Source organism: Bubalus bubalis, chromosome 11 (assembly GCF_019923935.1).
Source record: "Bubalus bubalis isolate 160015118507 breed Murrah chromosome 11, NDDB_SH_1, whole genome shotgun sequence".
Lineage (NCBI taxonomy): Eukaryota > Metazoa > Chordata > Mammalia > Artiodactyla > Bovidae > Bubalus > Bubalus bubalis.
In genome coordinates, this window is record NC_059167.1 from 40,426,258 (window position 1) to 40,451,945 (window position 25,688).

Sequence of the window (25,688 nt, forward strand, 5' to 3'; positions counted from 1 at the left end):
AGAGACAAATCAAGACTTTAGTTTTCAAACGCATGTGTAATCTTAGGAATCTTAGCCAATTGAGAGGGAAAACCTAATGCTGTGGTTTAACACACAGATGCTGATACCTGGCCTTTCTGAGCTCATATCCTGATTCCCCTTCTTAATAGTTGTGTGTCTTTGTCACATTTCTTGACATTTCGGAGTCTTGGTTTACTCATCTGTAAAAGGGGGTAATAGTCATCTCTTTGGGGAGGATTAAATAACACAGCGTATGTGTTATATTCAGAACACTGGTACTGTGTGTTGGTTATTTTTATTTTGGGAGACAGAGCTCAAACCTATTTTTTTTTCTTTCTTTCAGACAGACTTAGAGGGTTCAATACAATTGTCCTCCTTTTTAGGTCTACTTCATAGATCAAGTTATTATCCTGGACAGGTCCTGACTTGAGTGAAAGAACTCTCTTACCCTGTGTGTTTTGTAATGCTTCCACACCAGTGCATTTAGCACTGGGGCTAAATCCTAGTTTCAGAGCTACAGACTTTTATGGGTATATGAGGAGGAACGTTCTAAATTCTAGTGTGCCTGTGTGTGTGTGTGTGTGTGTGTGTGTGTTTGTATGAGGGTAACAAAAGCAGAATCTTTAAACCCTGGGGATGGCCAAATGGAGACCTTTGTCCCACTTACTCAGATTAGCTCTAGAAACATATGGAGCAGCTTTTGGAAGAACACCTGTTCTATCCCCCTTAATAAAGACAGATTGGCTTAGTGGCTTAATTATCAAGCCCTCTTGTCCACTATTCTATTGTCTCCTGTTGTCAGCCTCTTCTAGGAATCTATATTGTCTTTCTTTGTTCTATTTACATTTGTTTCAAATTTTTTCGACTCTGTATTCTCTATTGCCCAATAAGTAATCCCAAGTTCCCTGGTATGACATTGAAGCCCTCCAAAATAGAGCCCCTCAATCCTGGTAATCTTAATTTAAAAAAAAAAAGCTGTTTGACATCCCTTAAACTTTGTAGATGCTTCCACATTTCTCTCCCTTTTGTCATACTGTTTCTTTGGCCATGTCCTCCCCCACTCCTTTAAAGCAGGTGAAAGTAACTGCTGAAATGCTTTTCACTATTTTGGACTTATTTGCCCTTTGGGTTTCCCAAGTGGCTCAGCAGTAAAGAATCCACCTGCAGTGCAGGAGACCTGGGTTTGATCCCTGGTTGGGAAGATTCCCTGGAGAAGGAAATAGTAATCCACTCCAGTATTCTTGCTTGGGAAATCTCATGGAGAGAGGAGTCTGGAGGGCTACAGTCCGTGGGGTCACGAAAGAGTTGGCCATGACTTAGCAACTAAGCAACCACAAAAATTTGACCTTTACCCCAGTGGTTCTCAAGTGTTTCTGCTGAGTGAGGAACTAGTTCATCACCAGGGCACTAGTGGGAAATGCAAATGTTCAGGCCATTTCTAAACTAAATAAGAAACTCTGGAAGTGGGGCCCAGCAAGATGTACACTTCGGGTGAATCCAGTGCATGCAACATTTTGAGATCTATACCTTAGCCCATCATTTGAAATGAATTGCTCTCCTCTTTGATTGCAAAACAGTTTGTTCTTTTTTCTTTTTGTTATCTTCGTGTCTTCTTGATGGAGAACATGTCTTTCTTTTCTTTCCCTTGATAAATACTTAAAACAGAGATTCTCTAATCCATTGTTGTATCTCCTAACCTGGCCCATAGTAGACTCTCACAAGTCTATGAAATTGATTCCCTTCAAAACATATTTCTTGTCTCTTTCCCTTCTGGTTTTTTCAGTGTGTATGCCCAGCAGTGGGATTGCTGGATCATAAGGCAGGTCTATTTCCAGTTTTTTAAGGAATCTCCACACTGTTCTCCATAGTGGCTGTACTAGTTTGCATTCCCACCAACAGTGTAAGAGGGTTCCCTTTTCTCCACACCCTCTCCAGCATTTATTACTTGTAGACTTTTGGATTGCAGCCATTCTGACTGGCGTGAAATGGTACCTCATAGTGGTTTTGATTTGCATTTCTCTGATAATGAGTGATGCTGAGCATCTTTTCATGTGTTTGTTAGCCATCTGTATGTCTTCTTTGGAGAAATGTCTATTTAGTTCTTTGGCCCATTTTTTGATTGGGTCATTTATTTTTCTGGAGTTGAGCTGTAGGAGTTGCTTGTATATTCTCGAGATTAGTTGTTTGTCAGTTGCTTCATTTGCTATTATCTTCTCCCATTCTGAAGGCTGTCTTTTCACCTTGCTAATAGTTTCCTTTGATGTGCAGAAGCTTTTAAGGTTAATTAGGTCCCATTTGTTTATTTTTGCTTTTATTTCCAATATTCTGGGAGGTGGGTCATAGAGGATCCTGCTGTGATGTATGTCAGAGAGTGTTTTGCCTATGTTCTCCTCTAGGAGTTTTATAGTTTCTGGTCTTACGTTTAGATCTTTAATCCATTTTGAGTTTATTTTTGTGTATGGTGTTAGAAAGTGTTCTAGTTTCATTCTTTTACAAGTGGTTGACCAGAGATGTCCATCAGCAGATGAATGGATAAGAAAGCTGTGGTACATATACACAATGGAGTATTATTCAGCCATTAAAAAGAATACATTTGAATCAGTTCTAATGAGGTGGATGAAACTGGAGCCTATTATACAGAGTGAAGTAAGCCAGAAAGAAAAACACCAATACAGTATACTAACGCATATATATGGAATTTAGAAAGATGGTAACAATAACCCTGTGTACGAGACAGCAAAAGAGACACTGATGTATAGAACAGTCTTATGGACTCTGTGGGAGAGGGAGAGGGTGGGAAGATTTGGGAGAATGGCATTGAAACATGTAAAATATCATGTATGAAATGAGTTGCCAGTCCAGGTTCGATGCACGATACTGGATGCTTGGGGCTGGTGCACTGGGACGACCCAGAGGGATGGAATGGGGACGGAGGAGGGAGGAGGGTTCAGGATGGGGAACACATGTAAACCTGTGGCGGATTCATTTTGATATTTGGCAAATCTAATACAGTTATGTAAAGTTTAAAAATAAAATAAAATTAAAAAAATAAATAAATAAATAAATTAAAAAAAAAAAAAAAAAAAAAAAAAACATATTTCTTGAGCATTAAACATATGTCAGCCTCCAGTGCCGGGTCCTTGAAAAGATAAAGGAGCAGTTCATCATGGGAACTGAAGGAGTTTACAATCTAATTGGATGTCAAGAGCTACATATATGTGATGATTAGAGAGAAGCATAAAGTGGTCAGAATGCAGAGTGTTATCATGAGGTGCAGGCAGGAAGAGCCCAGGAAACCAGGAAGAAGAGAGACTGCCAGCTGGCTTGATGGGGGCTACTGCTGCTGCTGCTGCTGCTGCTAAGTCGCTTCAGTCATGTCCGACTCTGTGCGACCCCATAGGTGGCAGCCCACCAGGTTCCCCTGTCCCTGGGATTCTCCAGGCAAGAATACTGGAGTGGGTTGCCATTTCCTTCTCCAATGCATGCAAGTGAAAAGTGAAAGTGAAGTCGCTCAGTCGTGTCCAACTCTTCGTGACCCCATGGACTATAGCCTACCAGGCTCCTCCATCCATGGAATTCTCCTGGCAAGAGTATTGGAGTGGGGTGCCATTTCCTTCTCCCTTGATGGGGCCTACTCACAAGCAATAGAGCTCAAGCTAGGCCTAAAGGGCAGAGGGTATCAGTGGGCCAAGATGAATAAAGATTCATTTCCTTGAATGAGAGCAGGGAGATTCATCTACGAACCTCACACGATCCTCTGACACCACTTTCCATATGGCACTTAGTTCTTAGAGGGCTGAATCAGATCCATAAACACTTTATTTTTATGACTCAGATTAATGTGATATTAATACCTTGCTAGAATTAACCAAGTACATTATAATCTAATTTATGAGAGGAAAATCTGGGTGTATAATAAGTATTCACAGTACAACCTTCTGAAAGAGTGCCAACATGTACTGCTTCCAATTTCCTTAGGTTTTAAACGGTACCCATGAAACCACCTCTTCAATTACACATGGCCGATGTGTGAGCACCTACTTTGTAATGAAACATTCATCTTCCTTCAGAGCTGCCCTGGGGCAAATGGTAGAGGAGGTGGAGTCAGTTTGGGATATTCTTCCACAGTTGTTAGAGATTTCTTTAACATCAGTTTAGTCTGTATCCCTGGGCTATCCAAAGATCACCACTGTGGGACTACATGCTGAAAATGCATCAACTTCCAGATTTATGGTCTGCAATTTTAGAGATAGAAAGTGCCTTAGAAGTCATCTCACAACCTCCTTCATCTTTATAGTTGAAAGGGCAGATGCCCAGACTCATAACATGGTTTCACCAAAGCTGCACAGTTGACAAGTTGTCTAACCTCTCCTGCCTCTCAGATTAGTTTCCTGTCCTCCCAGCCAATTTTTTATTACGTTGCCCCTATATCTTGACATTGGGCTTCCCTGGTGGCTCAGACGGTAAAGAATCCACCTGCAATGTGGTAGACTTAGGTTCAATCCCTGGGTTGGGAAGATCCCCTGGAGGAGTGCATGGCAACACACTCCAGTATTCTTGCCTGGAGAATCCCCATGGACAGAGATGCCTAGCAGGTTAAAGTCTATGGGGTCGCAAAGAGTCAGACATGACTGAGCGACTAAGCACAGCATGGCACAGAGTATCTTGACATTATGGTCTCCTTTCCTTCCACCCACCTGGCCTGAGACATATCACTTCAGAAAATTACATATGAGCCATTAAGTCAACAATGCTGACTTGTGTTAAGATAAATACCTAAATAGGTTTCCTAGATCAAGTTTTTTGGAGGAGGTTAGAGAGGAAAATGAGAGAATTGAGTAGGGCTCCAATTCAAATAAACCTAAAACCCGATTTTAATGTTGAGGAAGTATGCTCTATGACAGGTGGGAGGAGGAGGTGATTGAAAGCAAGAATGCCTACACACCTTCAGGCTACACCCCAGGCCACCCATGGGCCCCAAGGACTGTCGCATCTGAAATACGTACTATCATTTAGAATTAAGCCACCTGTCCTGGGCAAGGAGTTTCAATCAAGAAAACTTTAATTCATATTTTCTGTTAAATTATTTAACATTATCAAATGTTTGAGATTAGGCATACTGCCCCACTTTTTCCCTTTGAATCTGACCCTGTTATTAGGTTCCAGCTAACGTTTATGTGGGGCTTCCCAGGTGGCTCAGCAGTAAAGAATTCACCTGCCAGTGCGGGAGACAATGGATTCGATCCCTGGGTCAGAAAGATCCCCTGGAGAAGGAAATGGCAACCTGCTCCAACATTCTTGCCTGAAAAATTCCATGGACAGAGGAGCCTCATAGGCTATAGTCTCTGGGGCTACGACTTAATGACTAAATAAGTCTAAATAACAACAGCAACAACAGCAAAACATTTATCTGGCTTTAAGTCAGGATTCTGAAACTTAAATGCTGATAATATGTTAAATACTGATGCATATGCTGATCACCACTTAACTTGCTATATACACAATCACTTATTAATAGTTGTGGTCGCAGGGTATCAGGCAGTGGTTAGCATCAGGATCGCCGCACAGTACAACTCCAAGGGGTGCCATTGATGTTGCAAAGCCTGTACCTCTCAGACGCTGCATATGGTGCACTCTACGACTGAGCCAAATGTAATCTGTATAGCGGTCAGCAGTGGCTCAGGTTAGTGTTCTTTATTTCTCTTGCGTATGTGTACATGATAGAGCAAGTACCGTCCATACATCCATCACTCCCAGCGTCCACACAGTTAAACCATCAACAGCAGGTGGATCCAGCAGGCAGTGAGTGTGGAGAGTCAGATGCCAAACACTGTGTGGTCCTGGCAGATGGGCAGAGCACAAAGCTTCATGTGGGATCATCAAGCAGGTAGACATGCCAACAGGTAGCATCAGGAGACACTGGCATTTCTGGGGTTCAGGGGCAAGGATTCCCATCCCTTGGGCAGAGGCCCTGGGATAAAATGACAGGAAATATTCCTAGAAGGCTAAGAGTACTGGGAAGGTTACCAAGTTGGGCACTTTGATACAAAACAGTGAGACAAAGATTTTGGCAGAACTAGGGTACAAGGTCGGAGAAGGCAATGGCACCCCACTCCAGTACTCTTGCCTAGAAAATCCCATGGACGGAGGAGCCTGGTAGGCTGCAGTCCATGGAGTCACTAGAGTCGGACACGACTGAGAGACTTCACTTTCACTTTCATACATTGGAGAAGGAAATGGCAACCCACTCCAATGTTCTTGCCTGGAGAATCCCAGGAATGGCGGAGCCTGGTGGGCTGCCGTCTATGGGGTCGCACAGAGTCGGACACGACTGAAGCGACTTAGGAGCAGCAGCAGCAGCAGCAGCAGGGTACAAGGTGGGAAACTGATCTGAGAAATAGAGACAGAAGCTTAATTAGAGAACTGGGTCCTGTGGTCTTAAAGAACTATCAGCTATGGGGATTTGATTCAGAGTCACTTGAATGTTGAAGGAGAACTCTTTAAATCATTGTGATTAAGATAGGGTTGATGCTAGAACCTGAGATAGGGCTTAGTCTGTGGGTGGGAGGAATGTGTCTCCGGCAGTAAGAAGCGGCAGGCCGTGGGAGCAGGAACCAAAGTAGGCCTTGACAGATGTCTTCTTCATTGTCATTTGCCAGTGATGCATAAAATGCGATGTCATTACCCCCAGGAGGTAGTACATTCTAAAATGTCAATAGCTTCAGGAAAAGTATAGATAAAATTCATGGATGAGAGACCCAGAGTGTGGGTTATTAATAGAAACTAAAAAGTTTTAAGGCATACAGTTAACCTTTGGGTGGATATCAGGGAATGACAATCGTTTCCCTCTGGGGAAAAAAAAAAATGGTGCCATAGTCTGAGGTGGAACACAAGGCAGAATGGACCAAAGGGCCACGAGTTACATGATAGTGTCTGCTACTTATAGTCCACTTCTGTGTGTAAGTCAAGATATATAAGCACATATACATACTCTGGCTCAGTTTTCAAGCAACCTTAATACTAATCTCTGTTACTGTTATACCTAATTTTCTTACGGAGAGTACCTAATTATCTCCAGTCCTGAATGAGCAGAGGTTTACAGCTTCACCTTCTGTGGGCCTCAAGAACTGCTTCTAGCCTCAGGCATGAGTAGAAGTGACCCAAATATATAATCCAGGAAAACAGATGAACCTAAAATTCCGTTAGCAAGGTGACAGGTAGTGAAGGGCTAAGTCTGCAGCAGAAGCTTGGCCAGATGGAATGAGCAGGTTCAAGAAGTGAATCCAAGATAGATTCCCAGGCAATAGAAGGGTTGTGTGTGTGTGTGTGTGTGTGTGTGTGCATGCATGTGTGTGCGTGTGTGCATGCACACATCTGTGTTTAGTACTTGAAGCATCTTAAGCCAAGCTCAGCTCTTAAAGAGTACGGAAACAATTAGATTAGTAAGACCCACAAGTGATGTTCTCTGTAGCTTCTATTTTGTTTAGACCAGTATTTACACATTGTGTTGCTCACTCTTTGTTGCTGAATGAATAAGTAAATATTTACACTGCTACCTCAAATGGGTGTTTGTTCTTCATCTGTTTCAACAAACTGGAGACAGCTCCAAGGTGTTGACCACTTGAATGATAATTCATGCTGGTGGATGTGGCTTCATCATAGAAACTGAGTTTGTAGAAGGGAAAAGTACACCTTTTCACTGTCCGCATTTGTCCAGGAGTCATTCCTAAAGGCCTTGCTACCTGCATGACAGAGCTGTGGGAGACCTGAGGAGACTCTAGACACTCAGGTTGCATTGGAAGCACACTCAGGTTCCCTGCTTCCAGGGAACCCTGAGAGAGAATTCTCTTTCCAGGCTTCTTCTGTGTTGTCTCCTGGGGGCAGGAGATCCCTGATGGAACTCCAGGAGGTGAGGGCCACAGGGCTATTCTATCTACACTCTCTCTTTGGGTGATCTCCTCCAGTCGTAGGGCTTTTTGTATCTTTTGTCAGCCACCCCCACATTCATCTCCAGTCCAGTCCTCTCTTCCAAGTGCCAGACTCTACTTTCTAACATCACCAAATGCATTATATGCAAACTGAACTCATACCTACTTTCTAAATCATTTTCCACCTGCAGCAATTTTCCCATTTCAAGTGGATGGTCACTCCATTTTCCAGTTATTCAGGTCAAACACTTCAGTATCAGCTTGGTTCCTCTCTCTCACACACAGCTTCTAACCCATCAGAAGATCATTATAGCTCTACCTTCAAAACATGTCCAGAATCTAACTGCTTCCACCAAGACCTCCCCATCTCTTTTCTGTAACTGGTAACTCAATAGCCTCCTAACTGGACTCCCTTCTTCTCTCCTTTTCCACCACCACAGTCTTTTCTTGATAGTTTCAAAATCTTCCAATGGATCCCCATTTTACTCAAAGTCATTTGACAATTGTCAGAAATTCTGCTTCTTAAAGTGTGGGCCATTCAGCAGCAGCACCAGAGGCAACTAGGAACTGGAGATACAGCATCTAAGGCCCTACCCCACATCAAGTAAATAATGGCTGTTCATTTTCACAAGATCCCATGTGATTAACATGCACCTGAAATTTTGATAAGCACTACTCAACGAGATCCCATATTATCTGGACTCATATTATTCTTTGACCTTATCTCCTACCCCTCACCCATCCCTCTGCAGTCATGCTAGAAGGGTCCACACTGTTCTCTTGGACTTTCTCAAACGTGGTGGCATGCTCCTGACTTCCTCGCTGAGTGTTTTTTCTACCTAAAATGATCTGCCTCCAAACATCAGTATCACCAGTTATTTCACCTCCTTCAAGCCTCTGCCCAGACATTACCTTCTCCAAGAGGCCTACAGATCTACCCTATACTAAAACTGATAACTGCTCTTCTCCCACAATTCTCAGTCACCCTTATCTGGTTTTTATCTTTTATTTCCTAACCCTTATTACCTTTTAATACTACCATATTCTACAATTGACTTACTATGTCTGTTTTCATCATCTGTCTTCCCGCTGCCTCCTGTTCTGAATGTCAGCTTCACAAGGGGCTGATACATCAGTGCCTAAAATTATCCCTGACACATAGCAGGCTCTCAATAAATACTTGTTGAATAAATTAATGAATGCAGTAGAAATATCCTGTTGCTTGCTAATCTGGAGATGGATTTACATTTCTGCAACAATCCTCCTATAATAGTAGGGATTCATCCCCAGATAGAGTACAAAGGTCTAAGTGTATAAGGAAGAAGATAGGACCCTCTCCTAGAGGCAGACCCAGCAGAAATGGAGTTTGCCCAGAGACTTTTCCTTTCCTCTTAGAGAATCCCTGAGGAATTAGAGCAAGTCTGTCATGTCCCTACAACGTGGTCTACAACAGGCTATGGGGGGCATATGTCTTCAGTTAGTGGAAGGCATGAGCCACACACAGGACAACTTTTCAATGAGGCTTTCTTGTGTCATGTTGATATATTTTGACTCCGTGGGCTAGACTTGGAACAGAACCAGCAATTACCTTTCAAAAATACATTTTTCACTATGCATTCATTCTTCCAACCCTTCTTCACAGCCAGAACTGTAATTTGGGTGGATCTGAAAGGGAAGACAGAGGTGGAAAGTTACTTTTGGAAAGCAGAAAACCACAACTCAAATTGTGGGCAGCAGGTTGGCTGCAGAAGGGAGTCATAGACTTGCTACATACTGGATGCTACTCTACAGTGACCTCCATTGAGCCATGTGGAATCAGTAGCTTTTGTACAGTAGCAACACTGTCATTTATAGTGACTTCACAGACTAATTTTGGGAGTGCCAGAGTCATTTCATAATGTTGTGAATGGTATCAGCACCCCGTTACCATCATGTAACCTGAGCTCATTATCACACTGAGCCCCCCATCCCCGGTACTTCAGTTCAGCGCCATAATACAGGTGGTCAGGCCTCACAACAAACTGAAATGAAACTATAAAAGGATCTTCTGGAATGAAACGGTGTGCCTTGTCTGCTTCCTCCCAGATGATCACAGCAACCACAGGCACATCAAAGTGACAGGATCAACTTGCTTTTCAAATGCCATTGATGTCCCAATTTTGAATGTAACCATTACTGTCAAGCTGAGCCTATTTAACAAAAACCTAATTTACTGTCTCATCAACCTGTTGTACCTTTCCAGAGAATAGAAGGGAGACTAGAATACTAACTGTTCCAAGCTCTCCCCCGCTGCTCTTTTATGGACAGACAGCTCAGGGACAGAAAGGTCCCACGTGCTTGGTGGGGACACTGTGAATTAATATCTGTCCTAGAAGTGTGCCCCTGGCTACAGCTCTACCAAGCTAACAAGTGAGGTGACTCGCCTCACTTCTTTAAGGAAATTAAAAGGGGACATCATTAAAGTGATAAGTATTGATGAGTCGTAAGACTTGCTCATGCAAAATAATTGCCAAGTGCCAAAATATTCTCCTAGCAGCTGATCCTGAGCATTGGGTCTTCAGTGAAGCAAAGAGTCCAGACTCAGAGGTAGCTGTTCTGAATAATACATTTTGTTTAATTTCTTTAAAGAGGAAACAATTTTTTAAAAATAAACTTTAAGTGCCCAAGAAGAATGAAGGTTTGTTGAGGGATGTGCTGGACTGAAGCAGTATCACTGGGCGCACAGCAGTGCTTTCTAGAAAACCACTCGTTTCAAGAGTCAGTGCTACTCTCTAATTCTGTAGCTTCCAACTGCAGTTTTGGGAAAAGTAATATCTTGGTCCATAGAATTTTTAGGTCTTTAACTTTATAATGGATGAAGAATGAACTATCATCTATTAGCCATACATATTCAGGGGAAAGACACTGTTCTAGGCAGTTGTATGGCAATCCCTGATTCCCTGAGTGCCTGATTTTTCCATTGTGATCACATTGTCGGTTATTGCTTACCAGGAGTTTTCAAAGTGGGTGTGTTGGAAATTAGATCATAGACTCTCAGATTGGAAGGCAGATGTCTTCGAGGTCAGACAGTGTCACTCTGAAATCCGCCTACTTGAAGGACCCTGGCATGACAGCTGAGTTGTTTTTTTATAGAAAAAAACCTATTTGTTCCCTTCCATGCATTCATTACACACCTATATTGTGGTACAAGGAATGCAGTGAATTCTATTTCAAGCTTTCCTTTTTCTTTTTTAGAGGTACCGCAGGACACTGAGACTAGGAGCAAAATATAGCCTAAAATAACATAAGATGGAGAGGTTCTGTAGTGTCTGCTGCTCTTGTTTATTTGTTTCCTTCCCTCCTATCTCCCCCTCCCCAGCTCCCACTGGGAAATTTTTATCTGGGAGATTCTTCTCCTGACCTTGGAATGACCCTTAGCTGTTGTAGTTCCTTCGTGTCACTTTTTTTTTTTTTTTTTACAGAAGGGTGACCTACAGGCAATGCCTTTGGGGCCTCACCCAAACCCTTCTTAACCCCTCATCGGCTGGCCTCTACCCTAACAGCTAATAAAACTGCTTTATTGTTTAGCATCAACAAGTTGTGGGTGCTGTTTTTTCTTAATTTCCTGGAAATGTCTTGAAACCTTCTCCTCTTTAGGCTTCCTGCTTATTTTTCTCTCTGAGTACACACCAATCTGCTTGTTTTCCAAGCTGAGCCATACCGACTCATTTCCAGAGACATTTGCCCCCAGGGCAAAGACTTTGGCTTGCTACAGCTGTCTTTCACTAGTTCTGTCTCTTGAACTTCTGTTCAGTTCAGTCGCCCAGCTGTGTCTGACTCTTTGCAACCCCATGTGCTGCAGCATGCCAGGTTTCCCTATCCATCACCAGCTCCTGGAGTTTATTCAAACTCATGTCCATCGAGTCAGTGATGACATCCAGCCATCTCATCCTCTGTCGTCCCCTTCTCCTCCCACCTTCAGTCTTTCTCAGCATCAAGGTCTTTTCCAGTGAGTCAGTTCTTCGTATCAGGTAGCCAAAGTATTGGAGTTTCAGCTTCAGCATCAGTCCTTCCAGTGAATATTCAGGACTGATTTCCTTGAGGATAGACTAGTTAGATCTTCTTGCAGTCCAAGGGACTTTCAAGAGTCTTCTCCAACACCACAGTTCAAAAGCATCAGTCCTTCAGTGCTCAGCTTTCTTTATAGTCCAACTCTCACATCCATACATGACTACTGGAAAAACTATAGCTTTGACTGGATGGACCTTTGTTGGCAAAGTAATGTCTCTGATTTTTAATATGCTGCCTAGGTTGATCACAGCTTTTCTTCCAAGGAGCAAGCGTTTCTTAATTTCATGGCTGCAATCACCATCTGCAGTGATTTTGGCACCCCCAAAATATAAAGTCTCTCACTGTTTCCATTGTTTGCCCATCTATTTGCCATGAAGTGATTGGACCAGATGCCATGATCTTAGTTTTCTGAATGTTGAGCTTTAAGCCAACTTTTTGACTCTGCTCTTTCACTTTCATCAAGATGCTCTTTAGTTCTTCTTCACTTTCTGCCATAAGGGTGGTGTAATCTGCATATCTGAGGTTATTGATATTTCTCCTGGAAATCTTGATTCCAGCTTGTGCTTCTTCCAGTCCAGCGTTTCTCATGATGTACTCTGCATATAAGTTAAATAAGCAGGGTGACAATATACAGCCTTGATGTACTCCTTTTCCTATTTGGAACCAGTCTGTTTTTCCATGTCCAGTTCTAACTATTGCTTCTTGACCTGCATACAGATTTCTCAGGAAGCAAGTCAGGTGGCCTGGTATTCCCATCTCTTTAAGAATTTTCCACAGTTTGTTGTGATCCATACAGTTAAAGGCTTTGGCATAGTCAATAAAGCAGTAGATTTTTTTTCTCTTGCCTTTTTGACGATCCAACAGATGTTGGCAATTTGATCTCTGGTTCCTCTGCCTTTTCTAAATCCATCTTGAACATCTGGAAGTTCATGGTTCACGTACTGTTGAAGCCTGGCTTGGAGAATTTTGAGCCTTATTTTGCTAGCGTGTAAGATGAGTGTAATTGTGCTGTAGTTTGGACATTCTTTGGCACTGCCTTTCTTTGGGATTGGAATGAAAACTGACCTTTTCCAGTCCTGAGTTTTCCTAATTTGCTGACATTTTGAGTGCAGCACTTTAATAGCATTATCTTTTAGGATTTGAAATAACTCAACTAGAATTCCATTGCCTCCACTAGCTTTATTCATAGTGATGTTTCCTAAGGCCCACTTGACTTCACATTCCAGGATGTCTGGCTCTAGGTGAGTGATCACACCATTGTGGTTATCTGGGTCGTGCAGATCTTTTTTGTACAGTTCTTCTGTGTATTCTTGCCACCTCTTCTTAATATCTTCTGCTTCTGTTAGGCCCATACTATCCCTGTCCTTAATTGTGTCCATCTTTGCATGAAATGTTCCCTTTGTATCTCTAATTTTCTTGAAGAGATCTATAGTCTTTCCCATTCTATGGTTTTCCTCTGTTTCTTTGCATTGATCAGTGAACTTCTGAGGGCTCATTAAATGATGAGAGCAGTAGTAAGATGAGGACAATTACAACTGCCAGGAATATGGCTATTTATTTATTTTTTAAACTGGAATTTTGTGTGAATCTGAAGTTTATGATTTAGAACACAGAGAGGAATTTAATTTTTAATCATAAGGGGAAAATAAGGAAGACTCTGAGGGACAGAAGGAGTGAGAGGCTGAAGGAGAGAAGGAGACATTTAGGCTAGAGCAGCCCTGGGAAAAGACTTTGTTCTCCTTGTTTTTAAAAAGGTATTGACTCATCCTAAGAAGTGCTTTCTCCCATTCTTTTTAGACACAAAAAGAACCCAAGAAGAACTCAGATGGCAAGCAGGGAGTGAGTGATAAGCAGTTGTTTACCTAGATGACAATCAGAGGGTTAAGGGGAAATCCAATAATCACCAGTTTGTGGAAACCAGGTTTTATGCAGTAAAAACATATCAGGATGGCAAAAAAGACTTTCAAAATATGAGACCCGACAGGCCTTCATCAGTGATAAATGGTTGTCCAAAGTGGCATTTATAAAAGTCAGGTGCACCGACTTGGCAGGAGGCCTCCAAGGGGTGTAGCTTCTGGCCTGAGACTGGGCCCAGTCCCCTCCCTGCCTTTTGCTGTAGCTGCTGTTTGGTTACAAGGGGCAACAGACAATTCATAAGGCTCTGGTTCAATCTGATGCCTCCATCTACTCCTGCCATTTGTATCATCTTAGTCCCTGCCCTCTTCCTCCCTCATGGGGCAGTGGCAAGAATGATTAATGTGAGGCCCATGAAATTTTTTGAGCTTCTTTGAAGAAATGCATGAGTTGTCCTTATTATCATCATCACAAATTATGAAAATGTTTTCACAATGTGCTTTATACTAGGACAGCCCCTGTTCTCATCACTGAATTCTTGGCCTATGTTAATCTTTCTTCATGCTGCTGACCTTTCAAGTGAAAAGTGAAAGTGTTAGTGGCTCAGTCATGTCCGACTCTTTGTGACCCCATGGATGGTAGCCCACCAAGCTCCTAGAATACTGGAGTGGGTAGCCTATCCCTTCTCCAGGGGATCTTCCTGACTCAGTGATCAAACCTGGGTCTCCTGCATTGCAGGTGGATTTTTTACTGTCTGAGCCACCAGGGAGGCCTTGACTGACCTTCCAAGATCTTCCCTAAAGGAGTTGAGAGAAGAGGAAGAAGAATTTCTTGATTAAACAAGACCTTTCAGAAAATGATAAACAGAATTGCCAATCTTTTTTTGCCTGTTTTTGTGCGATTCTGTGTCTTCATGAAACCTGGGCAGTTCTCACCGGGTAAGACAATGGAGAAATCAGTGGATGATACGAAATCAATTTTCCTTGAGTTTTAAAGTATAGTTTAAATTTTACTTTAGAGAATAATGCTGTGGGAATTTATTCACACATAATAAATCCTAATAGTAGAAGAGAGCGATAAGGAATGGAGACCCAAAGAAGCTAAGGCCCTGGGACCTCAGCCAGGGGTAGAGTGACGAGTGGAAACCAGGTCTCCTGGGACAAGAAGAAGTGCTCCTTTCTTTCTCCTCATATCACGTGCTCTCACCCTGAGAGGACATAAGATGGACAGAACATGCTTTAACACCTTTTTATTCATGTCTTGGGCAAGACCTATATAATGTAATAGAAGGCTGACTCTGAAAATGTTCCCTCCAATTGCAGCTGTCAGAATATAGTACAAAAAATAGCTAGAAGAGATATGCATTTTTTTGTTGGTTTCAGAAAATTCTTGAAGATAGCTATTTCTGAGAAGTACCCCCATGAACACCTGTGATCTCAAGCACAAACAGCAGGGCCCTGGGGGGATAGTGTGAAATAGAGGAGTTGGGTTGAGAGGGGGTCAAAAGTCAAATGATGGGATATGACAGTGGAGAATCTAATATCAAGTACCAGGCACTTTGGGGTTTTTTGGCTCTGTGGAACTAAAGCACAGGGAAATGGAAGGTACCAGAGAGGAGCCAACATCTAACGAAGGTGAATGTGCCTGCTCATGGTGTCTCTGTGCTGGCTGTGGTTTTGAAGCAGAAAAGAGTCTCCAAGGACTGAAGATAAAACTTGGATTTTGTGTTTTTTGAGCTTTAATTATACTGCTTCCGGCAGAGTGAGTGAGGCCAGAGTCAGGGTCGGGACAGTGGAAAATCTGCCTTTTTTGTGCACTACACGAGTGTAGAACCGCCTCCTCTAGCAGGTTTTGGCTCAGAGGTGCCCCGCCAACAGAAGCAACTTTGTGCTGTTCATTGGGCCATCTTGTGAGTGCATGGGTCAATATGGGCTCATTCTGTTTTGCCTTGATGCACGTAGCCTGGCTGGACAGAGGTTGTAGTGCTCTTTGAGGGCACTTGACAGAGGAAGAGATAGCCTAAATGAGTTACTGGGGGACAGTTGTGGAGATAGTACTCTGAACTCTACAGGTGTCTCCAGATCCTTGTAGAGGAGACCTTTCCCCCACCTGCCGTTGCTCAAGGCCCAGGGCAGTTGCTCTTCCGAGGGTTCCTTCTTCTCCTGCCTTGACATTCTTGGCAGTCTCCTCAACTAAAATGTAAAATTTTCAAGGCCTTGCTTGCCTTGTATCTATTTTTATATCCCCTGTGCCTGTGCCAGAGCTGACACGTAGCAAACCTCCAGCCAATGTTGGCTGAGTGAATGGATGACTCCTTCCATGATTGTTCCTTGATACCAGTAAGAAGAGTCTTCTTTTCTTTGAGTATAACATCCCTCCAGATTGCAATCTTTTTAGAACACTGGGCAATAATAAATTATTTTAACTAAAAGAAAATCCTTCCTCAAGCCTAGAAAATAAATATATCATAAAGATTTATTACCACAAATGCGCTTTAGTGAGACTATATCCCTTTATCTACCAGTAATCTAACTACACTTGTCCAGCTCGCTCCAAGCCACAGGTAGCTAGTGCAGCTCTGTGGGCACCTGGTAGACTGTACACAGTGGGTCCTGTGGAGCTGCTGTGAAACCAGGGGAAGCATGCACTTGGGGTTTAGAGGGAGTCTCAAAATATGTGCTTTCCAAGAACAAAGCAAAAGTTGTAATTCTATTTCAAAACCAAGTTTATTCGATTTTTTTAAGATACAGAAACCCATATAGGAAATAGTTCCATCTATAAACTTTAGGATATTTCAGAAATCTCTTGACACCATGCATTTTTCCCTTGCACCATTTTCCACAATTATAAATTATATGTCTTGTTTATTGTCTGATTTGCCAAATTGGTCTATATGCTCCATGTGGTCAGGGACTTTGCCTGTCTTGTTCACACTCTGCCTCCAGGGGAAAGCATGGAGCTTCAATACATGTTTGTTAGATGATGAATAAATGAAAATTTAAGTGTGTCAGCCTCTTCCCCCAAATTTTTAATGGTATCTCCTCTTGAAGAGGAAGCAAAAGGGGTCTTTAGATGGTGTGACTAGTGACTCCAACTAGTGGTGGTGAAGTCCGCCCAACAGGGTGGTGGTGGGGGTGGTGACAATGACTTTGTGTGGTCTTCTTTATTCATCAGGCAGAATTAGGGAAGGCGGTCACATCCATCAAGGTCCCAGCAGGAAGCAAGTGAAAACTTTCAAACCAAGTAGTTAGGGAGAATGTAATAAATTTACCCTTGCTAAGTTATGCACAAATTAAGATAAACCTCTAAGAGAAGATGAGGTCATCTGTGAGCGGACTCATGGAGTCACAGCACTATAGGAAAAGACTTGTGAAGAGGACATGGTCTTCCAATAGCCATGGTCTTCCATACAGTCAACCTATCAAAAGAGAGTGGGGCTTTGGTATGTGGAAGTGAATATCCTTATCTCACTCTCATCGTGCATCTTCTGATGCTGTCCTTCATTGGCTGAATCCAACTGAAAGCCAGAGAGCACGGGCACCTTGGAGATAGGGAAGTCAGTTTCCCAGGACATGGAACAGGGTGCAGAAAAGTAGAGAATAGATCTTGAAGGGTAAATGGAATATCCAGAAAAAGGCGGGCATGGCAAAGACCACAGATCTGCTGGAGAGAACTTGTAAATAGCTTTTTGAGCTTAAAATGAAAAGCCCCAAACAACAAATTTCAACAGCAAAGCAAAGTCCTGTAGTTTGAATACGCTCTTTCAATATTCTTTAAGAACTGATTGAATATCTCCTCTGTACTAGGCATGTGGGGGCTGCTGGGGACAGAAGAATGAATGGATAAAGCATGGTGCCTACCTTCAGGAGGCTCCCAGTCTAGTGGACAGAACTGTGCTTTAAGACCCAGGTGATAAGGTTGCTGAAAGGGGACTTAAAATTCCAGGCTTCTTTAATGAGCACTTCCCAAAGGAGGCCAACAAGAATCACGTGAAGCTGTGATTCAAGGCTAGGAAGGGGTCAGGGTGGAGTAAAGGAACATAGGAGGAGTGGCTGGGGAGGAAGGCAGCTTTCCAAGTGGAGGAAATGGAAGGTGCAGAGTCAGGAAGTAAAAGAGGACATGATTCTTTGTGGAACTCCTGAAGTGATGCCTATACCTAAACAGGGTGGCTTGATGATTCTCAGGGTTGGATATTTACTCCACAAGCCTGCTCCCAGTTTGCTACTAGGAGAAAGATAAAAAAGACTTGATGCATTCACTGCACATTTAGAAAAGCCTGATTTTTATGAGCATTCCCTTTTGTGGATCAACCAGAACACTCCCAGATACTCACTCAGTGATGACTGTCGTCTCCTCTATGTGTAAAAGGAGCCAGAATTTCTGCCTATTATTTTCAGATTGCTTCCTGTGCAGGAAATTGTGTCAATTTATTTGGACGTTTGTGGTTTCACTGTACTCCCCAAGCCATTACATCATGATGTGGTAACTCAGAACTCCAGTGGCAAGTTTATCAGAGACGACTATTTCTGGAAGCCAGGAGATAACAAACAAAGCGGCTTCATTTGGCCTATAAGCGTGTTAAACACCCTCAGCAGTGGGATACAAATATGCCTTCCTCCTGACTTTTATCAAGGAGAGGCGAGAGACATGGGATAGATATAAATTATGTGCCCGGCGCAGCGTAGGATCTATCATAAAATCTATTGCCACCGATACAAACTGGCTTCGGCTTATAATTTAGTGACAGTTTTGTGCATTCTGTCTCCACGCTGACAAGATTGCTGCATGGTGAAATGTTGCCGTATCTAGGTATGGATGGAACTGCCTAGGGATTTAAGCGATTTTATTCCATCCTGAATTAACATGCTCAACCTAATCCTCATCTCCCCAGGAGACTGCAAACCGTGCAGGAGGTTGAACAGAAGGCTTTTCATGCAGGTGGCTGGGGCCTGTGTTTCCACTTGCCTGCATACCGTTCCCTCTTGTGAAGCTGCTGATTGAAACTTACTTGAAGATTACCTTGGTAATAATTTGAGCCTTATCGGGGAAAAAAAAACACAACAAATTAATGAGTTTTCTGCTGATATATATATATATATATATATATATATATATAAAGGGCTTACTTTCCTAAAGATACCTGATACCATGGATAAATCACAGACAAATAGAAAACTTGCTGTAGTTTATGCCTAATTATAAATGACTTAATACCTAGTCAGAGCCAAAAGATTTGGGAGTGTGATCATTCTGAAATCTAATTAGTTAGAGGGAGACAGTACTACAGTACCAAGATTTCCATTAATACAAGGAAGTCTCTTTTCCACTCGTACTTAGCATTATCCCAGTGGCAAATAAGGAAATTTATCTTCCTGAGTAGATGAATTCAACTCAGTCTACTGAAATGTATTGCTTAGTAATTGCTTTATTGGACTAGGCCAAAGCAGCAAATGTCAGGGCCTTTCCTGGGGACAGTGATCACAGAAGTTGTCTTAGTCATTTCAAGCTGCTATAAGACAATACCATAGCCTAGATGGCTAAACAGCAGATATTCATTTTTCAGTTTTAGAGGCTGGAAGTCCAAGATCAGTGTGCCTGTATGGTCAGATTCTTGGTGAAACTGCTCTTCATGGTTTGCACATGGATATCTTCTTGTTACAGCCTTACATGGTGGAGAGAGAGCCTGCTCTGCTCTCTTTCTCATCTAATCCCATCATAGAGACTCTCCCTATTACGATCTCATTCAAATCTAATTGCCTCCCTAATTTCCCACTTCTTTATATCATCCCATTGGTGTTAGGGTTGCTAAGATGACTTTTGGGGAATGTAAACGTGCAGTCCATAGCAGAAGTCATGTGTGTCTAGCAGGAACCAGGTAGAAATGAGCATAATAATGAGATGACAAAGCATCGCTCGTGCCAATGTTAATGGACCGAATTTTCATAACAGTCGTGGTGACTTGAGCATCTCTCCAAGCTGTTCTCTTCACAGAGGGGGGCTGCCTATGGAAGAAGTGGGCTCCCTGTTGCTTCTCTCTTTTCCTGATCACAGTGTCTCTCCCCTGCCCACAACAATGTCTTCACCTGTCATTCTGCCATGTGGCTTTGCCTCCGGCCACTAATTCAGTCTCTGTCCTTCCCCTCCCTTAGGTGATATGGATCAATGAGAATAGATGATTTAAAGATATAGAGAAGATGAAAAATGATTGCCTCTAAGGGAGCAGAAATAAGGGATTTATACTTGTCTGAGCACAGCCTAAACGCAGCCCTTACACCATGGGCCTTTTATGTAAACCCAACTGTAGTCCTCATGTTTTTACAAACAACTGCTTCATAAATGAGACCTCGAGATTTCAGGTCAAGCCAGAGAGGGATGTTAGCTACTTAGTTGGTTACCTAAAGAAAGTCTTCTGAGCTTCCTGGACTTTGCAAATTATTCTACGAACTGAGTAAGTAGCCCTTCCACTTTCTTACTCTGTCAGTCTCTCCACCCTCTCCCCTTTCTCTTTTATCAGTGCTTGCTTTTCAGACTGGATTTTAAAAACTCATCTAAAAAGAGGGGTCAGAAGTTGAAAATAAGTATTATCATTTTAACAGGGAGCCTCACTTCCAAAATAATTGCTCTCTATGACTCATCTGCTTGAGGAGGTTAAGGAAAGGCCTGGAATTGGCTGGAGCTTGATTTAATATGCTGTCAGACATCTGACCCCACTGAAATATCCTGTAATTCTGTCTGTACAATTTCAGCTGCCAACAGGGGAGTGAAGGCAAAAGAGCATCACCAGGGTCTCTGAAATCAGATAGGCAGCTTCCTAGGCCATTTATTCTTACAACCATTTAAAATAGTCTTTAAAAGATAAACAACAACAAAGCAGTCCAGTGATGTGAAAGAGGGGAAGAGGCAAGCCCCCTCCTATAGAAGCTCTCTGCATTTATGGGGAGGAAAAGCCAAAGAACACTCGCATTTTAGTCGGACACGACTGAGCGACTCACACTTCCACTTCCTTTCTTCGTTGAGTTGTAGGATTTCAGCAAGCAATGCAGTAAGAAATGAAAATTTGTGCTTTCAAACTACACGTTAGGCTCTTCTCCAGATTCGTTATTTGGCATCTTTTTACCTCCAGTGTCTGTACCTTAAATTTTTTTTTTTTTAATTTCCGTTCTTGTTGCTTCCCTCCCTGCTACCAGCTGGCAGCCCATTCCTACAGGACTGTGCCCTCAACCGACTGCCACATCCATTGTCCTTATTATGAACTTCAATGGCACCCCACTCCAGTACTCTTGCCTGGAAAATCCCATGGACGGAGGACCCTGGTGGGCTGCAGTCCATGGGGTCGCTAAGAGTCGGACACGACTGAGCGACTTCACTTTCACTTTTCACTTTCATGCATTGGAGAAGGAAATGGCAACCCACTCCAGTATTCTTGCCTGGAGAATCCCAGGGATGGGGGAGCCTGGTGGGCTGACGTCTATGGGGTCACACAGAGTCGGACACGACTGAAGCGACTTAGCAGCAGCAGCAGCAAAGGCCTATTGGCCACTCTTCCTAAAACAGTTTGCCTTTTATTAGAAAACTTGAAAAAAGACCTCTAATCTTTCTCTCAATCTCTGTAAGATAACAGAGGAAGAATACTGAATGGGAGAACTTACTGAGGACTGATTGCCCAGAGCGGCATCGCTAAAAATGTTCCATGTAAGTGAACATCTATTCATAAAAGACTGGTTTACAGATAGGCTGCAGCTAGAGAAGCACTACTGGGGACCTGAATGTTATTAATAATCCTCCTCAAGGACCATCCTTATTCAGATCAAAGCATCTAGCTTTGGCCTTTGGAGACATGGCCAATATTCAGCAATGCCTGTTAGACTGTGATGAAACTTTTAATTTTAAGCCTGTAATCAGTAGATAGAATCATCATTATGGCAGTGGGCAACTAGCTGTCCTGGGCTGCTAGAATTGTTCTTTGTTTGTGGTTTGGGTTTTTGCTTCCCTGGTGGCTCTGTGGTAAAGAGTCTGCCTGCCAATGCAAGGGACGCGAGTTTGATCCCTGGGTTGAGAAGATTGCCTGGAGAAGGAAATGGCAACCTGCTCCAGTATTCTTGCCTGGGATATCCCATGGACAGAGGAGCCTGGTGAGCTACAGTCCATGGGGTCGCAAAAGAGTTGGCTACAACTTATGACAAGCAAACAACAAGTGTATGTTTGGCACCAAATGGAACTAGTGATTCTTAACTGGACTGTCCTTCATTTACTCAGTGTCTCAGGACTTTGCTTCTAACTAGCTTCTGGCAGGAATTATCCCCAAGAGAGGAATGTTTCCCAAGTTCCTTAAAGTCCTGTCAGATTGAGTGGGTGCAAACTGGGCTTGAACAGCAATGATTGTGCGTTTCTAATAAAAAGGCAGAAAGAGCCAAAATAGTCCACTACCCCAAGAGTGAGGCTCTAATTTTCAAACTGGCAAGTGACACAGTAAATATATACGTTTTCTAAGAGAAAATTTTGAAAAGAATACATGTTTTGTTTATATTATCCAAGTGTTTTTAAAATGTATGGAGAGGATTTCCCTGGTAGTCCAGTAGTTAGGACTCTGCACTTTCACTGCTGTGGCCCCAAGTTCAATCCCTGGTCAAGGAACTAAATTTCACAATTGCTAAGCATGGCCAAAAAATAAAGTATGTATATCTTGGGTACATATTTTGGCAAAAGAGTACTCTGACCAATAATTGTATGGAAATGCCAACAAAATTTGTGATACCACATGTAGATTGTTCTGGAGTTTGTCACAGATCTGGTTCCAAAGAAGAACAAGAAAACCAACGTCCCAAAGGTTTTCTGTGAAAGTAATTGATGAAAGGTGTTCTTGTGTAGGTGTGTTTTTATGTTGGATTTCTTTTCCTAGAGAAAATAAAATGTTTTATTGAGTTCACAGCATAGAATGAGGAAGGCAATTTTGTATGCCAATCTTATAAAATTCATAGCCTTACTTTATTTCCCCACTACATTTGTTCCCTTTAGGGCATTCTGAACAGTGGGAGAAAAAAAGAAAGAAACTAAATTTATATTCCTCTTTAGATGCTTCCTGAAGGAGGGGAAAAAATACTGGAAAATGCATATGGATTTATTTCATGAAAATTTCTGTAAAATAATCCACTGTTGAAACTGCTAACAGCTGTTTTTTCACACCCCGTAACCCCCAGCAGGTAGGAAAACCCCTGCAGATTTCAATAGATTGCATGTCGGTGTAGTAAAGCTCAATTCTTTATTATTATTTTTTTAAGACCTCGTTTCGAGTATTCCTTCAACAGGAAAAGTTCCTATGCTGTGTGAGTAACTGTTTCCTAGCAGACAAAAGGTAGTATCATTTTATTGCTGGCTAGGCTCTGGGTGGGAGGATCAGCATTTCAACCTCTCATGCTTGATTGCACCCAGAACAAAGCTGAGGAAAGTGGAAGGCACCTGGTTGATGTAATCCTGAGTCTCTGTTTTAAACTTTAATGTGGACACTGCATTCATTTTAACTGAGTAAGAGCAGAGCATCTTCAGCTCTCTCCACACTGTTTCATTGTATACAGGATCAGAGGAATAATCAATTCCCATGTATTTTTACTTTTGTTTTTACTTAGGTAATAACTAAGGAGAGAATTCTCAAGGGTAAAGTCCAACAGATCTAAATCTTTCTCATCCCTCCATGCCTCCTAAGGTTAGACTGTCCAGTCCTTCTCTTAAGGTAACTTAGAGAACAGTCCTCAAACTCAAGGAAGAGGAGCTCAACTTGAAAAATGCTGGAAACTAGAAAAGCTTCTCTGTAGAACCATTTAACTGTATTACCTTTATCATTTTATTCCCCTCCATCCCTCTCAGTTGGACAGCATTTTAGGAGATGTTTTATTTTAGGCCTCAACCATAATTGTGGGATGAGGAATATTTTCCTATAGAGAGGGCATTTTTAATATGCATAGTCCAAGAAGGCTGACCACTATGTAACAGGATGGAAGATGGGAAAGATCTCTCCTGTAAGGTTACAGTACAAAAATTTGAGGTATATTTTCTTCTCTTATCCCATTGGCCAGACCTGGGCAATATCTAGCTGCAAGGGAAGCTGGGAAAGATAGTCTATACTGGGTGTCTATGTGCCCAGCTAATAACTCTATGTTATGCAATAAGGAAAAGGAGATATTCAGTAATAAGACTTGAGCTGGTAGGGAAGGCTTGGAGGTGGGAGGACAAGAGAATATAGCCTTCAAAATAGGCTGTTATCTACTTCAGTTCAGTTCAGTTGCTCCATTGTGTCCGACTCCTCATGACCCCATGAACTTCAGCATGCCAGGCCTTCCTGTCCATCACCAACTTCCAGAGTCCACCCAAACCCATGTCCATTGTGTCGGTGATGCCATCCAACCATCTCATCCTCTGTAGTCCCCTTCTCCTCCTGCCCTCAATCTTTCCTAGCATCAGGGTCTTTTCAAATGAGTCAGCTCTTTGCATGAGGTGGCCAAAGTATTGGCGTTTCAGCTTCAACATCAGTCCTTCCAATGAACACCCAGGACTGATCTCCTTTAGGATGGACTGATTGGATCTCCTTGCAGTCCAAGGGACTCTCAAGAGTCTTCTCCAACACCACAGTTCAAAAGCATCAATTCTTCAGTGCTCAGCTTTCTTCACAGTCCAACTCTCACATCCATACATGACCACTGGAAAAACCATAGCCTTGACTAGATGGACCTTTGTCGACAAAGTAATGTCTCTGTTTTTTAATATGCTGTCTAGGTTGGTCATAACTTTCCTTCCAAGGAGTAAGCATCTTTTAATTTCATGGCTGCAGTCACCATCTGCACTGATTTTGGAGTCCCCAAAAATAAAGTCAGCCACTGTTTCCACTGTTTCCCTGTCCATTTGCCATGAAGTGATGGGACCGGATGTTAGTTTTCTGAATGTTGAGCTTTAAGCCAACTTTTTCACTGTCCCCTTTCACTTTCATCAAGAGGCTCTTTAGTTCTTTTTCACTTTCTGCCATAAGGGTGGTGTCATCTGCATATCTGAGGTTATTGATATTTCTCCCTGAAATCTTGATTCCAGCTTGCGCTTCCTCCAGCCCAGCGTTTCTCATGATGTACTCTGCATATAAGTTAGATAAGCAGGGTGACAATATACAGCCTTGACGTACTCCTTTTCCTATTTGGAACCAGTCTGTTGTTCCATGTCCAGTTCTAACTGTTGCTTCCTGACCTGCATATAGGTTTCTCAAGAGGCAGGTCAGGTGGTCTGGTATGCCCATCTCTTTCAGACCGCTAACTCATTTGCATTCAGAAAAGTGTTTTCTATTCTTCAGGGTCTTTCCCTGTTTTAGCCCCAAGTCTCTAACACTAAGAAAAATCAGCCTTCCTTTGAGGCATATTGTTTTCCTTTTCTTAACTTAATTTCTTCGTCTTTAATTAATGATGTCTTCAGTTGCCTCATTTGGAAAGAGATTTTTGTTCCACAAATGAGAATCATTGGTATATAAGCCTTTTGGGAATGGTATGGTTTGGGGAAGAATAGCGCATTTATTTCTTCAAAGCCTACGTTTTTCTTAATCTTTGTTATTTCATGTGAAGGGGTCATTGTTCCATCAATTTGCTGCGAGTTTGGAAGACCATGATCCAGGAAGATATTTAAAGCCTCACATATTTTGTCTTCATTCTTTGGATGATAGTCTGTCTGAAATGCAGCTCCCACTACAAGTGGTGAATCGATTGCTAGCTTACGAAGCTCCGGAGGGAGGAGGAGATGGTTTCCATAGCCCTGCTAGGCTGTCAGGATAGAAGCAAAGGGATTGCATATCTTGATGTCTTCCCTCACTTTTGGACCAAGAAAATG